Raw genomic sequence first — 24,812 nt, 5'->3', positions numbered from 1 at the left:
GACAGATTGAAAGAACAATCCCATCAATTGACAGAACTGCCTCTGGTTATTTCATCAACTTCGACAACTTCTCTGAAGATCAAAACGACCCCGAAGTGATGCCAGAAACAAAAAAGTATTCTAAAGAAAATTCAACAGGACTCCTTCAACAAATCAAAGAACTATATCTGGATTCACCGTTGATTGAGCATTGGATTATTTCAGGGGTATTCATACTCCTACTATGCCTAATTTTAGTTTTAATTTTAGGAAAGTTCATTACTATTGAATGGACACAGCAAGTCAGAACATCAACCTAGTCCTGAAACCACACAGATCATCACACGTGAAGAAAAGAGAACTGTCAACAGTAAATGTCACAGCAATTCCAATACCTGGTGGGGTAGTATGGGAGAAAACAGACTATGAGATATATGGTCCGGTCGAAATCCTGAAGTATCCTCATCAACTAAAGGTTTCCTTAAGTGACTTTGTGACACCAAGTACATTCTCTGATGATTGGGACTTTAACAGTATTAATGACATGATGTCTGATTTAGTAATGTCAGCTAGATTCACAGATCATGATTATTTACAAGGTTCATCTAGTTATGAGCAGTTATTCGGTTACACCCACTATGGGGATCACTACTTGCATAAATCTGCACAGCCTAGAAATGTTTTTATGTATAATCAATGGGAACATTGTTCTACACCACCTAAAAGCAGTTCTAAAGCATTTTTTGAGAAATTCAAATACTTCTCAGGGTTTAACACCAGTAATGCAGAAACGTTTTATTACAAACTGTTAGATAAAACAGGAATGAAAACAATGCTGACAAATTCTAAATTGATATATTCAGAAGCATTTTATGACAAAATGATGACATTTGGTTTTGATTATTGGAAAAATAATATTGAAACGAAAACAATCTGGGGTACAAAAGATTGGCAGGTGCAAGGCATTGAAGCTCTATTTAGAACCTGCATGATACCAGAACAAATGTTGTTTTTAAATGACACAGTACACCAAACATCTTGTCTTGGCCTAGCTAAGATCAAAGACCTTAGAACACCGTCTATACCAAAGCCAATAGCTGAGAATACAACCACAGATATTGAGTTAGACGTATCACAAATTTTACATTTCAACAGAACACATCCTGATTGGAAAAAGTGGTTAATCTGGCCTACAGACACAAATAGCTGTCAAGATAGATTCCTGAATAAAACACAGGGTTTAGAAATGACCAGATTAGACCCTAGATACTCCCAGAGACAGCATCCAGGGATTATAACAACATACAGTGTAGGGAAGCTCTGCCTTGAATGGCTAACATCATCCACACTGGCTGAAATTAAGCAACACTTGTCTTTACTAAAAGAAGGTGCTGATTTGCGCGATTTCATTCTTGGACCACGCAAACAGCGTCAAAAGCGTTTCATAGCGACCAGCATCTATGCTGCTTACAACGAGGCTTGGAAAGTAAAGCAAATTGAAACTGCTGAGAAAATACGAGAAATTGATCGTATTAATTTGGAGAAATCACTTTCTGTGGTAGACAATGGGTTAACGACTCTGTCTTCCAGAATATATTCGTTGGACAATATTGTATCCTCTGCCTTTGATGTGATAGACAGAGATTTGCTGATGTTACAACATGGCCAATCTCAATTGCGCTCTATTATAGAATTAGGCTGGACGCTGCAAAATCTTCGTTCAGGCTATGTGCCTTGGCGTTTAATCAACACAACGTCATTATTTTCCAGTTTTAACCTTACTGATAAACAGATCAGTTTGGCACAGAAAGGAGCAGACTATACAATCCTGAGCATCGAAAAACTCGAGAGATTACCATTGACAATGTCAGAGAGTCCTGTCATTGAATGGATAATACACGGAATTATCACAATTCCGATAACAACTTTCCGATTTAAAAAGTGCCTTGAATACATACCTGCTGGCCAGTATGAACAATTGGGTAAAGGATATGTAAAATCCGAATGGAAATTACCATACACTCATTCTTGCTATAGTGACAGCGACAAAAATGTATTTCTTAGTGGTGAGAATTGTAAACATTCACTAAGCGGTATACTTTTGTGTCAGGGTATTAATTTACACGGAGCATGTGATGGAAATTCAAACAACCTTTCATGCCACCAGCTAGTCACACCTGCGACTCAGATAGAGCCCTTCTTTATGCAACTGGCAAACGGGAGTTACATTCTTAGAACGGATCACAGGTGTTGTGGCCTCGCGCCAGGGAAAAGTTATCTAGTACAAGTTACGTCCATGGTCAAATGTTGTATGCAAGCATTGTTCCCGAGCGGGCCTCCAGACATAGTGACTCCCCTCTGGCCTCGTCTGAATCTCTATTCTATACGAATTGATACATTAAGCAAAATGAAATCTGTGCTTTTACAGACAACAGTGCCTATAACGTCATCTAAAGAGACGTATGATCTTCTAGTCGCAAGGACGGCTACTGAAGTCCATGACCTTTTATCAACAAATTGCCCCGTGCATTTCGTAGAAATGTTCAGCCAACTCCTTAACATGTCTAGTGCAACAAGCATCCCAGGCATATTTAAGACAGTCTTTACGGGACTGCTAACACCCTTCCAGGCAATTTTGGGAATCTTTCCTAATTTTGTGCACTCCATTTTTGGCGGCATACCATTATTTTTGGGACTCATAGCAGGGATTCTATTTTTGACCCTCCTGCTACGTTATGGCAAGCCTCGGCTCAGACATAGCTCCCATGGGAATGGAAGAGACAATCCTAGCAATGCGCTACAGGGACAGGATAACTGACGTCCTCGGATTGGCCAGGCTGAGAGATCTAAACATGACCTGGTTCCTTTCATTCAGACCGATATGGCAAAATTGCATTTTACCTGTGCTACGGTGTATGCTTTGCGGCGATGAATGCGTGTTGGACATCTGTCTTTCACTTCCATCAGCAGTACCAATGGACGCCGATACTTTGCTCAGTCCAATAACGGCTCACGCATTGTGTTGTCCCCAGCGGCTACCAATCCTGATGACGGCATTTGTGGAGACTCCTGTACTACAGCCAAGTGGTAACAGTGGAGCGAGTGACAAAAGCAACATCACCCAGGTACAACGTTCTGTGAGCATTGCTGCTCCCGAATATGATGACAGCAATCATTCTCACACCTGCCAAGTTACAGCGCTATCTAATTTGGTTGAACTATCACCTGAATTTGTAGACCAATTCTTTGCGAGCCTGTCTGATACAATGTTCTCACCCACAGAGAAACAATAACTTTTAGAAGCTTTCCGACACACAGTGTTCCCATGAACTCTGAATTCGGCCTTCAGTTTTGATCAACAAAAACTGCCAGGAGCTTTGGAAATCTATTTTCTTTGAATTGGACAATATTTCTAATATTGACCCTTTTTTGGCACGAACAATTCTTTGCTTAACGTAAAAACTATTCTTAGAGAACAGAAGCTTCACACTTCTATTTCTAAACACATCTAGAGACATAACAACATAACACCAGCCTCTAGCACACATGTTATTACAATACATTTTTATGTGATGATTTATCTCGCATTTCTTCTGTCAGAGATACTTCATGTGTAATTCCTTTTGCATAATCGTTCATTGATTTCATATGCAATAATATTTTGAATGATTACTATGCTTTTAAAGAAAAACGTACAGTACCTAAATTCCATGTATTACAAGTACGCCTATTTCGAATGCATTTATGTATTTTGGGGTGGGCAATGTTACACATGCATCTAATTGCTTAGTTTTAGTGATTTTGATGGACATGAAAACGTGGAGTGGGTGTTGCGTGCTTATCTAGGTTCCTGATCGATACTGTGACCTTATGCCCCTATTCGGCTATAAACCCATTTATTCCCTATATTGGCATAACCGTTCAAGTGCGATTTTCTGAAAAGTCATCTCTGGCCTCACACGAACAGAGCCACATTCCAGCATGACTCTCTGCTACTTCCTTTGCGACCAATTAGTGCAATGACAGAGCAGCAGTCACTATCTGATATTCCTAGATAACACTCCGAGTTCTTCAACAAGATAAAAACTTAGCAAACCTGGAAATCCCCGCTTGCTATGTTTTGATTAGTAATGGAACTCTAATGAGCAACTGATAACTGTCACTTCCTAGTGACATCTTTAATTGACGTCTTATGTCCAGCAAACTTGCGTCAAACCCGGCACCTGTCAGGTATAAATATTACCAACGTTGCCTTAAGCAATGAGCGAGAGCTACTGTTGCTGATGCCAGCTGCCTGCATGACCCTGTGTTGGTAAATCTAGCACTTTGTCGCTGCAGCCTGCTATCCTGTGGTGGTGAAGCTGCTGATTACCATTATCGCCGCTACAGCGCGAACTATGGTGCAGTACGCTTACGGAGCTGAACAGCCGTCCTCTGCAAAGACATCCAGCAGATTCCAGCTGCCCCCGGACGCTGTCCCCCCTCCTTCCTCGACGCGCTGAAGAGAGCCGCTGCCTTTCTCGTGCAGAGAAATCCAGTCCCGGCGCTTCCGGTTTACCCTCGCGGGTGACTGGGATATCGAGAGAGACCCCTGAAGGAGATACCAATCCTCCATCATTCTATTCAGAGGTATGGTGTTGACTAAACCCTTAGACGAGAATTCTTGAAACAAACCTTGGCAAAACCAACTTAACTTAAGCTACTTACTTACTCCCCTTTTCACGTGTTAGGCTTAGGTCAGGCACACTGGGGTAGGCTTAGTTAGAAGCACCAGTTGAGTATGTTAGCCTAATGTATATATGACTGTATATATATGTTTTATTACTTTTAAACCATTGTATGGCTAAGAAACCATATCAATGCTTTTACAGTTCTATTTCGCAATACTTATCTTACTGTACGTACTTTTTATAATAACAGTTATTGCAATTGTGGCAATTCATTTCTCTTGTACGAGAAGAAAGACTGTTCAATAAATGTTAACCCTTTATTGACAAACGCCCGTCTCTCTATTCTCTACATCTCGTGAAAGTAAACTGCACTAGACTGACTGAGTGAAATCTATGTCTATTGTTTCACACGACCCTAGAGATCGACTCTTGATCTGAGGAGCAAAGTTGTCATGTTGCACGGTTGTTGGAAAACTGAATCCCTTCTTGTCTGTGCCAAGGAAGCTGATCACTTCCTATGCAGAGAAGAAAGTTTCCAGTGACCTCTGAGCTAGTTGGTAACACAACCCAATTAAGTTTAGCATAGTCAGTGGAGGCCTGGAATATAAGCAGTTCCACGTCGATACTACTGTTTATGTTATTCCAATGCGCAGGGCCTAGTGGGAAACTAGGAACTACACTACAGCTCTGCTCACAGAGCAGGACATGGGAGGAGTGATGGGTACACTGAAGTGCGCATGACGCTTTGGCCGGCTGTCTTGGGCCGGCCAAACAGTCATGCGCGCTAGCATGTTCCCCACCCAGGATTCATTACAGTCTGGGTGGAGATCATGCCTAGTTCTCGTCTGAGCACCGAACTATGGCATTTAGACCGATCACAATGCTGCATTGCAGCATTGTCATTGGCTTAGGGGACCCTGGCTCCTTTCTGTTTGGCCGACAGAGGAGAGACGACGTGGGACAGACCGGCGGGGAGGTAAGTGTATTTTTCATTTTTTTACACTTCCTTACCCCGTTGCCTCCCACCCCGCCACCATGCCGGCTGCCACTGGATGCAGGCATGACATTTCCTGGAAAGACTAACTATAAAAGTGCCTTTTCCAGAATGTTATGCCAGTAAGATCTCTCAGTCAGCTAACTTTCACTGCTGACATCTGGAATGGTCTATAAATTATGAGTTTCAATCTTGGCACAGTGAATGCAGTATTTTGTCTTTCTGAGGTTGATAAACTGAATATCACAAAGTAGTAACACAAGTTAGTTGCAGTTCTTAGAATTTGAAATTGTGAGTAAACACCATTTAAAAACAATAGCTCCGATTCAGAAATTACATTCTGGGCGTATGAGGAGGACTCGGTAAGCATGTTTTTCTACTGGAAGATATGAGTAAGTCACACCTAGTGGCATAGCTAGGCCTTAAGCTGCCTGTGGCGGACTCTGCGTTTGCCGCCCACGGCGGCCTGATCGAAGAGCTGGGGTGAGGGTGGGGGTGGCGTGTGCATGCGAGTCGTGTGGTGTTGCACCCGCAGGTAGGAGCAAGGGGTGGGGGAGACGGGTGCTGCCGATTCTTGCGACTGTGATGGCTGCTGGTAAGAGAGGGGGAGGGGCCCGGGCACCGCCCCCAAAAGTCGTGCCGCCTGGGGCGGTCCACCCCCACCGCTATGCCACTGGTCACACCTAAGGCATAACTACTCACAAAAAAGCATTTAATCATCCTCTAATAGATATGACGCCTATATAACTATGACAACGCCTACCTTGATGAGGTAGATTGACTGGCGTCTGTTTCACCCCCCAGTCTTTTAAGTAACCAGGCAAAACCAGTTGTCTCTCTCAATATAATAAAATCTGTTGCCAGTGAAAACATTCACGCCACCTCTAGTGCCTACGTAGATATCTCTAATACAGAGGCGACATTATCCAGTCCTGAAAGTTTATCTCCCCAAGGTGCACCTGCCCCTTCCCTTGTTGTTACAGGCCTCCCTCATTCTAATATACACCCCATTCACTCAGATAGTGATAGACGTCCCCAGACAGATACGGAGAAAAGGCATGATGATTCGTACCTGCCCTTACCATCACATATGTCCGCTGTGATAGGGAATTCCCACAATAATCTCAGCTCCACTAAAATCTTATCATGGAACATTGCAGGTTTGGCCGCAAAAATCAAAGACCACTCCTGGATAGCCTTTGTTAAAAATTACACCATACTGTGCTTCCAGGAAACTTAGCTTACTGATAACAATGTTTTTATTGAAGGATTTCAAAGCTTTTTTGTTCCCGGTCTTCCCTCACCTAGTGGAAGGGCAAAGGGGGGGCTGGCAATATTTATTAGCCTTTCCCTGGTGATACAGATAAAAAATAAACACCAGGACAACACTAATATACAGATCTTGGAGCTTAGAAAAGGCAAAAAAGTACTAACTCTGGTGAACTTCTATAACCCCGTTTCGCCATCAGGTGAATGCAATATCACCAAACTTCATGAGCACCTTCAGGACAATCTGGCAGTTCTACCACGGAATAAAATAATTGTAGGTGATTTTAATGTGCATATCTGTGGTCACCCGTCATCGGCATCTCTGGGCTCCCTGGGATGCGGAAAGAGGTCAGGCCTTCATTTCGTGCATTGTCCACGCGGCTCTAATATGAATAATTTAATAGACGGCCTGGATTTGAGAATTGCGATGACCCTGAAAGAGGATTCCTTTATCTATGAAACCCCTACTTACAAAGGTTCAGAACAAGGCTCCTTTATTGATCATATACTGCTATCCGTTGATATGGCAATCTCAGTTTCAAATTTCAATATCCATGAAAGTATCCATAGTGACCTCAACCCGATCTCAGTGGAAGTCAAAAGCGGACTGTTTGAATACAGCAAAAACCGTAAAGACCCGGGTGTTTTAAAATTAATTAATGGCAACCGACGACTAAAGTGGTCTTCAATAAACAGTGAAGCTTTACTTGAATCAGTTAAAATGAGTTGTGCTCAAGAACTCACCCTCTGCTCCTCTAATACTACTCCTCCGGACCTTATACTATCTGCCTTCGCAGCACTGACTAATAGAGTGGATCAACTACTCTCAGTACCATTGAAAGGCCAAGTCAACCAACAGCCACGATGGTTTGATCATACCTGCTCAAAAGCCAGCCGACAACTGAAAATGGCTCTCAAGATCAAACCAAGGGATCCCACATTAATCAAAATATTGCGTTCTGATTACAAATCCGCTCTGGCTTTACGTAAAAAAGCAATAAAGGCGAACATTTGGGAATCCTTACTTGATCCATCCATTCTAGGCAACAGCTCCAAGTTTTGGAGCTTAATTAATAAACCAATGTTTGACGACCCGAACGCTGCCACCATTGGAACCTGCATACCTGAAAGTGAGTGGGTCTCTCACTTTAGTGCAATCTTTAAAAGCAATGATACACTGCATATGCAAGTTCCAAATTTTCCTGAAGAAACTCCGTTGCTATTCACAGATAAAGAAGTGGAAAGGGGGATTCGCTGTCTAACTAGCAACAAGGCCCCGGGCCCAGATGGCCTCCCCCCAGACTTATTTAAATCCAACATCTCCTTCTGGGCTCCAATCCTCACGGCAGTGGTTAATGCTGGAGCTCCTACCAGGGCCCCCAAGTCCTGGGGGGCCTCAACTATTGTCCCCGTGTATAAAAAAGGAGACAGAAGCAACGCAGCTTGTTATAGGCCAATTTCATTGATTAACTCTGTCGCCAAGGTTGTTGGTGGGATCATCTTAAATAGGTTATCCACTTGGGCCAAAAATAACAATGTTATGTCACCAGTACAATACGGTTTTAGACCAGGACATTCTACAATATCACAATGCCTGAATCTATACCTAATTAGTGGCAAATACACCCTGGCCAGAAACGGTACGCTTAATATGGCCTTTATGGACCTTTCATCGGCGTTCGATTGTGTCGACAGAATTAAACTTTGGGATGTCTTGCTGAAAATGGGGGTTGAAAAATATTTAATTAATTTCTTGGCCGATCTCCACAGCGACACACAAGCGAATGTGCGGTACACTAAAGACCTAAAAGTGACCAAAGACTTTAAAATAAATCGGGGGGTTAGACAGGGCTGTATTTTGGCACCTTTTCTTTTTAATTTATACATCAATGATTTAGAGGAGCATCTTTTAAGAACAAACACTGATTACCCATATATAGGTAAAAGGGGCGTCCCAGTCCTTCTCTATGCTGACGACGCCGTCCTTATTTCAAGAACTGCCCTTGGCCTTCAAATTTTATTGGACTCATTTTTTCATTTCATGAACTCACGAGGCCTGTGTATTAACAATGCCAAGTCATACATCATGAAGGTAGGACATGGGTCTAAGAAGACTTATCCTTTTTCCGTCAACGGGGAAAAAATACCCTATACAACAACCTTTTCCTACCTCAGTGTACTGTTCGACAGTACTCTTACATGGGGTCCAGCACTAAAGAAAAAGAAAGGAGACTTAATAAGGACAAACGCGGCAATAATTGACTTTGCTCGCAAGATGGGTAACACACCTGTGGTCGCGATAATGAAATTATATCATGCCAAAAGCACATCTGTTGCCTGTTATGGGAGCGACCTCTGGGGGTTCTTACCAGTATCTGATTTAACAATTACAGAAAATAACTTTTTAAAACAAATTTTATGTTTACCGAAGAGTACGGCCAACTTCTCCACCCATGAGGAACTGGGCACGCCATTCCTAGAGGATAAAATTGCAGTAAACCCCCTCTTGTGCTGGCTAAACTGTTGGATGAATAAGGAAATACCTTTTACCCAGAATATCTTATCCGAAGCACTCACATGGGATGGGAAGCTAAAGATACCTTGGATAAAGTACATCCGAGACTGCCTTCAAGATCTGGGCAGGTTGGATCTCTTCTTAACACCACAGATAGTAACAAAATATGACGTAACATCTGTAAAGACTACTTTTCTAATGACCCGTCAGATGACGAGGGAAGAGACTGAACTGAAGAAGGGCAGTGTGTTGAGTCACACTTTATCCAAAACATGTATCCAAATAGAACCTTATTTATCCTGGGCCACCTCCAGATATGAGCGGTTTTTATTGACCAGATTTCGTTTTGACCTTTTTCATCTGTTGCTAGCCGTGCCCAGTGGTGCCCACAGGGGACAAGTGCTGCCAGCTTGCGGCTGCGACAATAAGTCTCCGCAAGATCTGGCGCACTTTTTATTTATATGCTCCTACTACATCTTACCTCGAAAAATGTTTTTAAAACCTCTTTTTAAAAAATTGAACTTCGTTCAAATAAGGCCTGCACTAATTTATCTCAAAATGTTGCATTGTGAAAGCACTTTATACGTAGTCAATTTTTTAAAGACAGCCCTGAGATTTAAAAAAGTATGGAAGGCTAATAAGTTTTTTTGATGATTCGTACCGTTGCTCCCGTATGAGCTGTGATAGGCTACACTGTAATCCACTGTTCTTTATCTAACGTTTTTAGTGATGAACTGTTTATATATGGGTTACCTTTTTTTCTCTGTACTTTTATGACTGATTTTTCTTTCAGTCGAATAAAGAAATTTTGAATTGAATTGCATTTAATCAGGCATGGCTACTGAACTTTTATTTTACAACCTAGAATGAATTAAAATACAACTACGTACAAAAAAGGCTTTGTCAATCAGGCCAGGAAATTGAACCTTTAATTCACAACACAGTATTTGTGAATCAGGCCTGCGTATTGCACATGTAATTCACAACCTGTCATGGAGTAAAATACAATCCCTTTGGGAAAAAGCTTTGCTTTTGAGTGTAATCCACATCTAAGACAGAACTAGACACAACTACTCATACAAAAGCTTTGTCAACCAGACCCATAGTTATTTGAAAAGAATTATTAAGTCTGCTGGTTGGCAATTTACCACATATATGGCAACTGCCCTCCTTTAGTGAATGATGAACCAGCGGCCCCACTGCAGTTGAATGACAGCTTTGTGGTAGAGCTGTGTTTTGAGTTGCCATTCCCTGGTCATGGCAGATTGACTTGGCTGTTTTATTAGTACCACGGAAACCCCGTTATCTGCCAATTAGACTGTTTCAGGTGCAGCCCATCTAGGAATGACAGACAGTCCTTTCCAAGACTCCCAAGTCTCTGAAAGCTAACACTGCAAATTCGCTGGAACAAGGAACCTTCTGCTAAAATCCTAAATACTTTTCTAATGGACAGTCATTTTCTATTGTATTTCTGTCTTATTCCGTCGTCCTTCAATGACATTTTCATGGAGGGTTCTGTTGCCAGTGGTGCCAGCTGCCGCACCCCCAGATAATCGTTGAGGAGTTAGTGGGGAGAAGCAGCCAGTTAGAGGCCTTTCTGGTTTTTGCACTATTTGTTTAATTTTGAAATCAACAGGGACAAATGTCGAGCATCTTCATCAGACAAACTTGATTTTGACATGAAGGTCTATGTTAACCTGCAAAGTTGAGGAGAAGTTGTAACTCAATGCCATTGCTGGGGTAGTGAAGATTGCATAATGAGAAGGCTACATGCACCACGGCACATAAAATACATATTTGTTTTACTTTGCAAACTTTACATTTGGTTCAAAATATGTCAGCAGTATGAGATAATAAATGTGGCAGGTTCTCTCTTAACCCTCATGTGTCATTAGTGAAACAATTACACATTATTTTAAACGCGTTGCTTACAAAGTTAACACTACTAGGATTCAATATTTCTTAGTTTTCAACATGTCCTACTTTTATTTAAATCTGACAATTGTAAATCCTGATATGACTACACTTTGTGACTTAAAAGGCAAACACAATTTATTTTTGGCATACAATTTCATTTATCTCGCACTTACATACTGATATTTATTCAGAGTGCTATGCAAATTACAAATGTTCATTAACCTGTTTTTTCTGCTTATACTACCATTTGGTGAATGAATTTTAAGTTTATTAATTAATTCCCTTATCCGTGTGGTTTTACACCATCAATGTAAAGCTGAATCACACCAAGCAAACATGTATTTATTTATTGGCTTTTTATAGAGCGCACTATTATTCTAATGATAAGAAAATTGGTGTATAAATACCTGTAAGAAAAAGATGGATGTAAAGTGAGAGCAGTTAGCCTTAAAAGAGGCAAGTCCTTAGTGCTTTCCCAAAGTTTAGAAATTTAGGAATAGTGTAGATTTTCGCAGGGATGGAGTTCTCTATGGGCACTTCCCGTACAATAAAGGCACTGCCACCCTAACTAGCCAACTTTGGGCGGGAATAAGTAATTTTTCTTACATAACTTCAGGAGGCAGCCAGGTGTTTATTTCAGAAACGTATTACGAAGGAAATAGGGAGCTGCTCCCTGGAAGATTTTTAAACAGGATGCAGGAAGATTTAAACAGAGTACGTTTTTGAACTGAAAGCCAATGGAGTTAGAGTGGCATAGGAATGGGGTAATAGAATCAAACATTTTGAAATTGAAAATGGCTCTTACTAGAGCATTTTGTATTTCCTGAAGTCGATAAATGCCGGTTTCGAGAAGGGCCAGATACGTAAAACTGTTGTAATCTAATTTTGCCTCTACAAAAGCATTAACAGCCATAATCTTATGAGAGAATGTCAGGAAAGACATAATGTATTTTAACATTCTGGTTTGATAGAAACACTATTTACTTACATTGGAAATCTGTTTTCTAAGCCACATCTTGTCATCTAGGCAAATACTCAGGTACTTAGCATCAAGTACTGGGATCGGGTGGCCATAATTAATAATTCCAAAGATTCACGCTATTGTAAGTTTCAGAGTGGGTCGGAATAATTTGAGGTAATTAATACCCATCCAGTTTACAGTGGTGGTGTTCATTATGCCATGCACTCCAGTGCTAGTCGTGGGGATCATCCTACACATTTATTATCAGCAGATTTGCAAGGGGGAGCGTGTATAGATTCAATAATAGAGGGGAAAGTTAAGAGCCCTGGTGAACCTGCTCCCTTCCGCCAGGCTAAAGTAACAGGGGTTGAAGAGAAAGGGCCAATTGGCACGTCTTGGTTTGGAAAATAAAGGACCCAATCCAATCCCAGGCCTTCTTCCGTACATGTTGATGTTGCAATATTTGCCGAAGCATATTGTGACTAATTGGATCGAACATTGCAGCGAGGACCAGGCAAGAGTAAAATTACTCCTGAACCACCACGGTCAACCACTATTTGAAAATCCTCGATTGATGAGGTGATGACATACCAGTCATCTGAGCAACTTCATTGAAAAGCTGCCAGTGTGGGAGCCAGAAGTTTGTGGGGGCTCAACATATGTTTGTAATTGAACAGTTAATACCTTTTCTAAACGTTAAGTTAGAGGCGTGGTCAGGAAAGAGACTGTTTTTTTTGTAATAGTGGTCTGACATTAGCCCTTTTCATATTGTATGGGATTACCCCTTACTTAAGTGATGGAATAATGATAGTCATTACCATTCAGTTCTATCAATACAGGTGGAACTAAAGGAGTTCAGATAAGATGCAGGAGAGATGTCCAGCAGTGATCCAGCAGGGTTTACTGGAGTTAATTAGTTTGAGGCGTATGCCTTCAGATATAGGAGGGAATTTTCTCTGAAGAAATCATTTCAAAATGATGCTCTGATTCAAGCTCTGTCATCAACTTCTCTTCCTCTCTGATTTTCTTAATCTTATTCACATATTCACATAGAAGCTAGGTCGCGTATCTTGGGAAAGCACCAAGTTGCCTCTGGCTGTAATAGGGCTGAATAATGTTTCAACTGTTTTAAAAAGGGATTTATTAGTATTTAGTTCAAAGGAAATCCTTTGTTTAGTTCAAAGGAAATCCTTTGAGAATAGTATCCTTTCGTTTCTTTGTGCATTAAATGGTTATATTTGCGCATTTGCTAGGTGTATGCCAATTTATCCTGAAGGGTTTAGGTTTTGCACCAGGCTTTTTTATATTTCCTGAGAATTTTCATTTCTGCTTTGATGGATTCAGAAACCCTGGGATTTGTCAGATATTTGGTTTTCGTTTCCATTGGGGGTAATCTGATCTAGCGTGTCCCTTCTAACATTTTGGAAAAGCTCAAATAGTCTCTCAGGCTCAGTATGGTCATTACAGATTTCTTGTGTTAAAGGATTACCGCTGTTACATGTATTACTGAATACATGTATTATTGAAGATTTCAGTTGACATAACTTTCCGTTAGCACTTAGCCTGTATACTTCTTGGCACAATCAAAATCCCCTTTATAGGGAAAGTTACCAAAAATGACCAGTCTAAGAGAGTTCTAAAGAAGACTAAAATGTGATAAATTTGGGTTTAGAAAAAAATATTAACCAGGGTGTGACCAGCTAAGTGTGTAGTGTCATTTACCAATTGGTCCGGACCGATGGAATAAAAATCTACAGGATTTTAACATTAAAAGCCCTGTTAATAGCAGATTCTTCTGCCCAGAAATGAAGTCATCTCTGAATAGCGCATGTGGGCGGGCATGATAATTGCCTCGAGCCAGGAGAAGTAATTTGTGCTCGTTTGGGGGGCGGGGTGATGATAACTGGGAATAACTCTTATGCTACATTACCACCATCACACAATTATCACACTGCTGGTTCTTAATGCAGTTCACATTACAGCATGTGTTACAGCATATCATGCCTCACTTTTATCAGCTAAATGGTAAATTGAAAGAAAGTCTAGATGAAAAGTTTTTCTTTTTGTAGATTTTTCCTCTCAATTGAGTGCAAGGTGAAACTGAGAACCATTGTGTTTCAGTTAATTTTGTAATGATAGCTATTACATACTGTTTTACTATCTCCTAGGTTTTCTTTTTTCTGCAAATGGTATTCATTTTCTTTTCCCTCTTTTTGTGTTATTGTTCAGTGTGTGCACCATGAGCATTACCTCACTGAACTACTGTACCGCTAATTGGCATTCAACTGCTGGGCAGCTGGAATAATGTAGCAGGGGAGGGCAATATAATTATGTAGCAGTGTTGAATAAATTATGCGGCAAGAAAAGAAAATTATACTATGTACTGCAGCACATTTTGTGACAGTATTATCTCATTAAATTGTAACGTTTAGGTCTCGCCTAGACAGCCCATGCTTGATCTCTTTGAGAAAGTTTGTTTTCTAGCAGTGAGCTTAAAGGCAGCCCATTGGTCATTGTCACACTCATTTCCTTGGGAAACAGCCTTTACCATAGATGCCTTTACCACACAAGTGCCTTTACCACGCAAGGAAAGCATACAAGCAAAATATTATATATATATATTTATTTATACATACATATATATTTGTGTCTGTATATATTAATTGATATGTATATATATATGTATGTGTATGTATATATATATATATATATATATATATATATATATATATATATATATATATCGCTCGAGACCCTCCTCAGTTTGGCAAGAAAGAGGCAGCACTCGTAGACCAAGAGTTTATCCAGGTGATTTATTCTTATGGGAACAGAAAAAGCACAGACGCGTTTCGGCGTTAGCCTTCGTCAGTGTGTCACTTGTTGATTAATAAACATCCCATTAAATGAAAAAGTGAATAGGCATTAACATAAACATAGGACTTCACCCCTGTGTGCCACAATGGGCGCCATCTTGGAAAGGTGATATGTCCAAGCAGGGATATAATATAATACATTCGTAGGTTTTCACGTTTGAATTAAGCCGTGGATCGGCTAGAGTCCTATGTTGAATTGTGCAATGCCATACATGCACACAAATATTCAAATAAACAACAAAAGCTCAAAGACATGGAGTAAGAATAATGTGACATAAATAACTATATATATATATATATATATATATATATATATATATATATATATATATATATATATACACAAGTAAACTCCTTCCTGTTTAGCCAATCCTCGCAAGGCAGAAAGAAAGAGCATGGACCACTGTGGCTTGTCAACTGCAATTTATTGAAACTCCCAGAGTAGTGCAGCAACCATGACGCGTTTCGTCCCTCACAGGGGACTTGATCACATGACTCGCTTTTGGCCTCCACAATTGGTTTAAATATTTTTGTTTTTTTTTGCTTCTCACCATGTGATTAACAATTTAAAGTGACAGTGCAGTTTAAACAAAGTAGCAGGTACAATAGCAGTTGTTACTCGATTATTCAGCATTAGTTTTGGCATAAATGCATTTTCCAAAAAGAGCAGAGCTTGTATGTATGAATACATAAATTACAAAATAGATACATGAATATGAATATATATAAAAAATGTATATAAATATAAATAAAAAATAGATAAAAACATTAAATATATAAATATATAAAAATGTACATAATTTGTCCATTGTGTTTGTCTATCTCTATAAATAATGCTGGCTTGAATTCTGGTTTAAATACCTTTACAGAAGCTTATTTTCTATTGCCTTTTATTTACAATGTTTAAAAAAACAAAATATGTGTATGGTGCTACTTATCATATGTGTTTCAACTGTACAAAGCCAAGTGAATACATTTAAGGAAAAATCTCTATATACAAGGCAGTTTTTAGCAGCTATGTTGTATACTTGTTTCAAAGTTGAAAATTGGTCTGGAAGAAAAGACAATAAAAATAAGAAGAAGAAGAGGAAGGAATGGGTTGATCAAAATAGAATAAAACCAAATAGAGTATGGTATATAGGAATTTGTTAAGTGTGTAAATGTATAAATACATAAATATATAAATACATAAATACATCAATATACAAATCACTGAATATATACGAGTATATAAACCTGTGAACAGGAACTACGGTTCGAAACGCGTAGGGAGTTGTCTCACGTTTGAAAAAGAAAGCAACTGCAGAAGTTTCAAGGAGTGTGCAGCGATTTCTTCTTTGGTATTGAATATATATATATATATATATATATATATATATATGTATGTATATATATATATATATCTATACTACTATTATAAAGGAAGGACTTTGAACCTTTGAGGCGGGTAAACTCGGGAACCACAGTGCAGATCCAAACACCCGATACATCGTTGTAATTGCCATGGTCTGTAGATGGACATAGGCTATATAAAATAAAAAAATATGCGTTATTTAAAATATTAACCTATAAAAAAAAGTAGTCCCTTGGAAGTAGCGCCGGCCGGCCGCGACGTGCGTGCTGACATCAGGAGCCAGGGAGGAGTGGCAGACATCAGCACGGGGAGGAGCGGCGGGGAGGAGCGGCGGACAGGCGGGGAGGAGCGGCGGACAGGGGGGAGGAGCCGTGAGCGGCGGATGAGGTAGGTGAAATACAAAAGCTACAGGCGGGGAGGAGCGGTGAGCGTAGGTGAAATACAGGTGGGGAGGAGCGGTGAGCGTAGGTGAAATACAGGCGGGGAGGAGCGGTGAGCATTAAATGAAGCAAAAGAGGTAGCAAACGGCAAAAGTGAGTGCATTACAAAAGTTAGAATCGTGAGCCAACAACATACAAGAGGTAACAAACGGTGCATTACATGAGGAAAAAGTGGCGGGGAGGAGCGGTGAGCGTAGGTGAAATACTGGCGGGGAGGAGCTGTGAGCATTAAATGAAGCAAAAGAGGTAGCAAACCGTGCATTACAAAAGTGAGTGCATTACAAAAGTGAGAATTGTGAGCCAACAAAATACAAGAGCTAGCAAACGGTGCATTACATGATCAAAATGTGACGTGTTCAGGTTACAAAAGCGTACAAAGGAAACATAGAGGTATAATACTGCAATATATGAAGGAAGGATCCGGGCGACCCACGGACAACATCGGGGCGGGCGGGGACCCTGAAGCACGATTGCTCCCGGACAAGGTTGGGACGGGCTGCTAGTGTATATATATATATATATATATATATATATATATATATATATATATATATCTTTACGTTTGCGCCCACGAGGACCCTGGAAAGCAGATAGTGGCACACCCAAGCTGAAACTGTGTCCTTTAATCATTGCAGCAGCACTCCCTTCATCTTCCCAACGCGTTTTGACAGTTCGTCTTGATCACGGGATTGACAAATATAGGAACTTCTCACTCCCACAGGTGGTCTAAATATATGTAAGAAAATTGTGCGTCATCGCTGCAATGCATCCTGGGCAGGGTAGTTTCAATTATGTCACAATCATAGGGGTCAATATGCTGCAATCACATTTTCGAGGGTTCAGCTTGTTCCACCACGGACCCACAATCATAATGGCCCTGGTAAACCCTCGTTGTTTTGGAGGTGACGCCCACTTCTACTGGCACTGGGCTGTACCGCGAAATATGTCTTTACGTTTGCTCCCACGAAGACCCTGGAAAGCAGTAAGTGGCACACCCAAGCTGAAACCGTGTCCTTTAATCATTGCAGCAGCACTCCCTTCATCTTCCCAACGCGTTTCGACAGTTCGTCTTGATCACGGGATTGACAAATATAGGAACTTCTCACTCCCACAGGTGGTCTAAACATATGCAAGAAAATTGTGCGTCATCGCTGCAATGCATCCTGGGCAGGGTAGTTTCAATTATGTCACAATCATAGGGGTCAATATGCTGCAATCACATTTTCGAGGGTTCAGCTTGTTCCACCACAGACCCACAATTCATAATGGCCCTGATAGACCCTCGTCGTTTTGGAGGTGACGCCCACTTCTACCGGCACTGGGCTGTACCGCGAAATATGTCTTCACGTTTGCTCCCACGAAGACCCTTAAAAGCAGTAAGTGGCACACCCAAGCTGAAACTGTGTCCTTTAATCATTGCAGCAGCACTCCCTTCATCTTCCCAACGCGTTTCGACAGTTCGTCTTGATCACGGAATTGACACATATAGGAACTTCTCACTCCCACAGGTGGTCTAAATATATGCAAGAAAATTGTGCGTCATCGCTGCAATGCATCCTGGGCAGGGTAGTTTCAATTATGTCACAATCATAGGGGTCAATATGCTGCAATCACATTTTCGAGGGTTGAGCTTGTTCCACCACGGACCCACAATCATAATGGCCCGTAGTAGACCCTCGTCGTTTTGGAGGTGACGCCCACTTCTACCCGCACTGGGCTGAACGGCGAAATAAGTCTTTACGTTTGCTCCCACAAAGACCCTGGAAAGCAGTAAGTGGCACACCCAAGCTGAAACTGTGTCCTTTAATCATTGCAGCAGCACTCCCTTCATCTTCCCAACGCGTTTCGACAGTTCGTCTTGATCACGGGATTGACAAATATAGGAACTTCTCATTCCCACAGGTGGTCTAAATATATGCAAGAAAATTGTGCGTCATCGCTGCAATGCATCCTGGGCAGGGTAGTTTCAATTATGTCACAATCATAGGGGTCAAATATGCTGCAATCACATTTTCGAGGGTTCAGCTTGTTCCACCACGGGAGTGCTCCTGCAATGATTAAACGTATCCTGTGACTCATTATCATCTATCCCTTTAGCAGTGGCGGTTTCTACATGGGGGCGTTTGGGCGCCGCCCTACCTGATTTCTCGCCGTGCGAGAAGAAGGCAGAAACAAATGGTAGTTATTTATTTATAACTACCATTTGTTTCTGCCTGCCCTTCTCGCACGGCGAGAAAGCAGAGAACTTCCTGGTTACTAACTCGACTCAAGCCTCAGGGCAGGGGGGAGTGGCTTGCCCACTGTTATTAATACTGACTGTTTGGACAGCCTGAGAGGCTGTCCAAACAGACAGTATTAGCAACAGTGGGCAAGCCGCTCCCCCAAGCCTCCTCCCACTCTTCTTTCTGCAGGATGCAGACTCGGAGAAATGACTCAGTTAGGGCAGCCGGCCGAACCAATCAGCGCCGGCTGCCATGGAGGGGAGGAAGGCAGCCTGCAGCCTCCAGTGACGACGAGAGCCCACACCACCACGTCAGACGCAGCGGCGGCACGGGCATTCTAAATCCAGGGAGGCGGGAGTCTGCACTGCAGTCTCGGGACGGGACTCGAGTCGGGATTCGGGAAGCCAAGGTAAGGTTAGTTTTTTATATTTCTTTGCCATTTGGGCTGACCTCTGACCTCCGCCGTGAGGGAATGAGAGTGAATGATCTTGGTGCCTCGTCCTGACTGCGCTTTTATTGGGATTGTCTCCTCACTTATGTTTCAATGCAGGCTGGTTACAGTATTGAGCATGCGATTAGATTACATCGGGATGCAGCAGGTTTTGACTAGGAATTGCACTGTAATAGGGCAGCATAATAAACTGGTTTAAAATGAATGATTCCCAGGGCAAAAGGGAGGCGGTAATCATTGGAAAAAGAACGTAGTACTTTTATGGGCTCCCCTTGCACAGGTTCCTGCTTGACCTTGACCCAGCGAGTCTGCCCAATTTCGCAAGTTCCCACTCAAAAATGCAAAGCTCATTTGGGTCCACGTCTTGCACCTAGTTTGCCATTTAATTTCCTCTGTGGTGTTTACGAAATCTGAATAGCAACTTTACCTCCTTTATCTCCAACTCTCTTCCGATTTAATTACTTATGCCTCTGCTCTCCAGTCTCCTATAATGGGCACGCCTTTCTTGTGCTGTTGACAGTCTGTTGTTGTCATTTATTCCTTTCCAATACTTCAGGCGTATTCAGTCATTCCGAGCGTTTCATCGGAGCATGTAGCTGTTCCATCTCAGTGGTCTCTCTAGATCTAGAAACTTGAACAGCCTCTAGGGCCACAGATGTACAGATGATAGTGTTTAGTCTCTGCTGGACACGCTCGTTTGTCATGTGCTATATTCAGCATACTTGGTGAAATTTTGGCTGGGTAAGAGGGCCTAGCTGGTAGTGGATGGAGTCTTAATATTTTGATCTGTTAGAGCAGATTTTTAGTTTTTTGATTTTGAGATTATGAGTTATGACATTGTTTGGGAAAATGTTATCTGAGCCACAAATCAGATTGGGTACATTTATTTGACACTGACACGCTGTAATACCTGTACCATGCCAGTGTGGTTCAGTACGAAAATTGTTTTACGCCCCGCCACTTTCAAATGTCACCAGCCGCCACTGCCCTTTAGGTTTAGTTTTCACAAGAGCTTCGTCTTGATGCCTGATTACTTTTTGTGAGGGCTTTTTCTAAGCATTTCTTGCTATATCCCCTCTCCCGGAATCTCTTTATACATACCCCCTGAGCTTGTAGTAGGTCTTGTTCATTGCTGCATATGCGTTTCAAATGCAATAGTTCCCCATACGATATGCTTTGAATTAGGTGCCCCGGATGTGCACTGCTAGCATGTAAGATGGCATTTCCCGCTGTGGGCTTTCTGTGAAGTCGTGTTTCAAATTTACCATTGTCAATATAAACTTCCATGTCCAAAAAGTTGACTGATTTGTCACTAATACAGGCACTGAAGTTTAAGTTGAGTTGGATTTCATTAATTTGAGCAATGAATTTCGCTGCTTCAGTTTTAGTGCCATGTCATACTAGGAAGAGGTTATCAATGAACCTCCACCAAGTTTTAACATGTTTGGACATGGCCTCATTGTGTTCATTCATGAGAACCAGCTACTCCCACCAGCTCATATGCAAACATGCATAGCTGGGTGAGAAGCTGGCTCCCATGGAAACACCTCTTGCCTGTTGGAAATAAGCATTATGGAATAAAAAGATATTATTAGTTGAGCAGCTTTCTATTGTGTCGATCAACATGTTAGTGTGTTCACTGTATTCTGGACCTCTATGTGCAAGATAGTATTGTACTGCTCTAAGACCGTCTTTGTGTTTAATTGATGTGTATAGGTAAATCACATTGAGAGTAATCAGTAAATATTCATCATTCTATTTGAAATCAAACATTTTTCCCAAAAAATCCCCAGTGTCTCTGATATACGATTTCAATGACTGAACATGATTTTGGAGAAAAAAGTCAACGTAAATTGATGTCTTTTCAAAAATACAGTTTCTGGCAGATATTGTTGGCCTACCAGGAGTTTTTACTGTGTCCTTGTAGATCTTAGGGATGAAATATAGTTTAAAAAATCCACGTTGTCTGTTAAAGAAAACTTCCTTGCCCCTTGTTTTCTAGTTTTCCGAAGGGATTCCAGTTCAAGTTCGCTTTCAGCTGCGAGGGAGCTGGCATCCGATGCTGATGTCAGGTCAGGTTGCATGCTGGAGATGGTAGTTTCTAAGGTGTTCCTCGTTTGCTGTTTTGTGCCAGATTTGTCTGCCTTCAAGGTTTCATACTAGCGGGCAAACGTGAATATCCTGCCGCATTCGTAGTCTCAGCATTCTCGGTGGAATTTTAACACTTTAAATTCTCTGATAATATCCTCCTCCTTTTTTTTAGCCTTTTTTTCATTTCATTTTTCAATTTCTCCAATTCTTCTATTTCGCCAATTTGTTCAAGTTCTTGATTTAATTTGCCTATTTCTTCTGATAGCCTAGTACAGTCCTTTTTAGCATATTTTACCAGGATGAGCACGAGTTTGTGCGATGAGTCTAAATTGGTTTCGGCCCATTAGCGCATCATAGTACAGGCGGGTGCTTCATAGCTCGGGGCCAGCACCCATCGGTACTCGACCGACGTCGATATAGCGCTGCAGAGACTTTGCTTCCCACCTTTTTTTTTGCTCTGCTCGCATCGTTTTTTCCAACAATTTACTCTTTTCTTTCATCCCAGTATGTTTAGAATTGTTTGGTGCCTTATGGGTAATTGAGTCCGTACTAGGGGTGCTGTCATCACAAAACATAGCTGCTGCTGCCTGCTCTCTTTCTAACAGCGCGTCGGCTACCATTGCACACTCTATATATGTATGTGCACAAAGATCTCCATTTTACTGGGGGCTCCCAGCCCTGCAGGGCAGCCTCTGCCATCAGGAACGGAGAATCCTGTTACTGCATGCCCATGCGAAACGAAATTGCAGAAGCCCAACTCAGACTTACAATTATGTTGACCTTTATTCATCACATATGTGGCAGCCAAAAGACACTCTTTTAAGGTTAAGAATGGGTAGTGATAAAGGGTACATTTAGGAGCGGGTAGTGGTAAAGGGTGGTAAGGATAATTTTAGGATTTAGGGGTGGGTATGGGTAAAGGGTGGTAAGGGTAATTTTAGAGTAAGGGGTGGGTAGTGGTAAAGGGTGGTAAGGATAATTTTAGGGTTATGGGGTGGGTAGTGGTAAAGGGTGGTAAGGGTAATTTTAGGGTCTAGGGTTGGGTAGTGGTATAGGGTGATTAAAATAAGGGGGCCCTTGAGGGGTTGCCCCAAAAAAGAACAACATTAAATTCAAAATGAATGTATATGAATTTGACTTACTTACTTACCTTAAGTATGTTTACCATGTATGGCAAAAGCATGCATGGTAAAGGCTACGTTTTAAATGTGTGCATAGTAAAGGCATGTGTGGTATTGTTATACATCCATTTCCTTGCTTCTTAGTGACCATTAATGCACGCCACCCAGACATTTCACATAGTGAAGCATGGGTGCACCCACTTTTAGAGAGAAAGAAGTAAAGTCACAGTACTTATGAAAGTGACTAGCAATCCTTGCAAACGTTAATAGGAAATGATCTAGATTGCATATGTATTAAAAAGGTGAACCATAAAAATGGGTAACATTAACAGCTGCTATTTACAATGCTTAGTGATTTTATATTCATAGCTATAATTAATAATGGCAGTAACTTCAGTAGTACTATTATTATTATTAGGAACATTATTATTATTATTATTATTAATGGGAAGTAGCCTTATCCTTCAGATGTGTCCTACATGCTGAAATGGTGGTGCTATATGTACATGGTGTACGGTATATTTGTTAAAAGTGGCACAGTAGCTTCAAATACCCCAGGAGTCCATTGTCTACCCTGGATGTGCCATCCTACTTTATTTATTATAATCTTGCACCTAAGCAGTCACTGCTGATGATTATTGAATTTACAATTATATAATTAATGCTATCACAGTACAGCTTTTCAGTGGCAGCTGGCAGGAAACGGTGTGGTGGGGTTTTAAAAAAAGTTTAAAAAACTACTTACCTTTTATACAGCCGCCGTCTCTACCTCGTGTTGCCGCACTTCTGGGTGAGGTCCAAACAAGGAAGCACCCAAGCTCCCCATAGCCAATCACAATGCTGCAATGCAGTGTTATGATTGGGCTGAGTGCTGGTTTTGGCACTCAGATACGGACAAGAGCCTGTGCATGTTGCTCACCAGGCTGTGCATTGCAGCCTGGTGGGGAAAGATGCAAAGTGCGCCTGACTGTTTGGCCAGCACGAGACGGCCGGCAAAGCAGTCATGCACACTTGGAGTGTGCAAATTTCTCCTCCCCATGTGACCCCAGCCCTACCCCGCTCTAACTTAGCCCTGTAGCAAAGAAAAATTAAATGATAATAATGAGGTTATTATAATTTTATTTTTATTTTTGTGTGCTTTGCGAGCAGTGAAACGACGCTCCTACGCCTTCGTGGAGGAGACGCCACTAAAGCTTTTTCAAAAAGATAAAAGAACTGTGATGAGATGCAGTAACTCTACACAATAGTCTCCTTTGTCTTTTATATAACATTTTTAAGAAGATGTCTAGTAACAATAAGTGGTACTGCTGCCTAGTAGATACATGTCACATGCATTGTGATTGGTCCATTGCTTTGGATGTTTAGTGATGTACTAGAGTAGGATCATATATTCAATAATTTAATAAATATTCAGGTCAGAGGACTGGACAAATCTGTTATAATTAGCCCATTCCTCTTCCGATCAATTTGACTTTCTGCTGTTTTTTGAAGTTTTTACTTATCCAGTTGTCCTGAGACTTGTGCCTTTCAATATTTAGGGGCCTATTAGGATTGCGGACAGATCGCCACCGCCGGGCCAGCGGTGGCAATCTGCCCGCCAGATGTCCCTGTTTCACCCCTCGCCATATTAGTATGGGGAGGGGCACCACGTGGATGGAAAGAACGTCCGCCGTTTTACCGCCGGTCGGATTGCCGGCCGGCCGGCCGGAAAAGGCACGCAATATGGTGGCAGTGCCTTGCAGGCATCGTCATTCATATGACGATGCCTGCGGTGGAATGCCATTCCATGGTGGAGACTCCGCCATGGAACGGCATGCAGGAAATCACCGGGAGGGACCTTTACGGGCCCCAGGGGGGTGAAGGCACTGGGGGTACCTATGGTACCCCCATCATTGCCATGCACAAGGTGGCAGTCACCGCACAATGCCTGTCACGTTGTGCACTGCAATGCACAA

The sequence above is a fragment of the Lissotriton vulgaris genome, chromosome 7 (assembly GCF_964263255.1).
Source record: "Lissotriton vulgaris chromosome 7, aLisVul1.2, whole genome shotgun sequence".
Lineage (NCBI taxonomy): Eukaryota > Metazoa > Chordata > Amphibia > Caudata > Salamandridae > Lissotriton > Lissotriton vulgaris.
The sequence above is the reverse complement of the archived record's forward strand: the minus strand, read 5'-3'. Positions refer to the sequence as shown.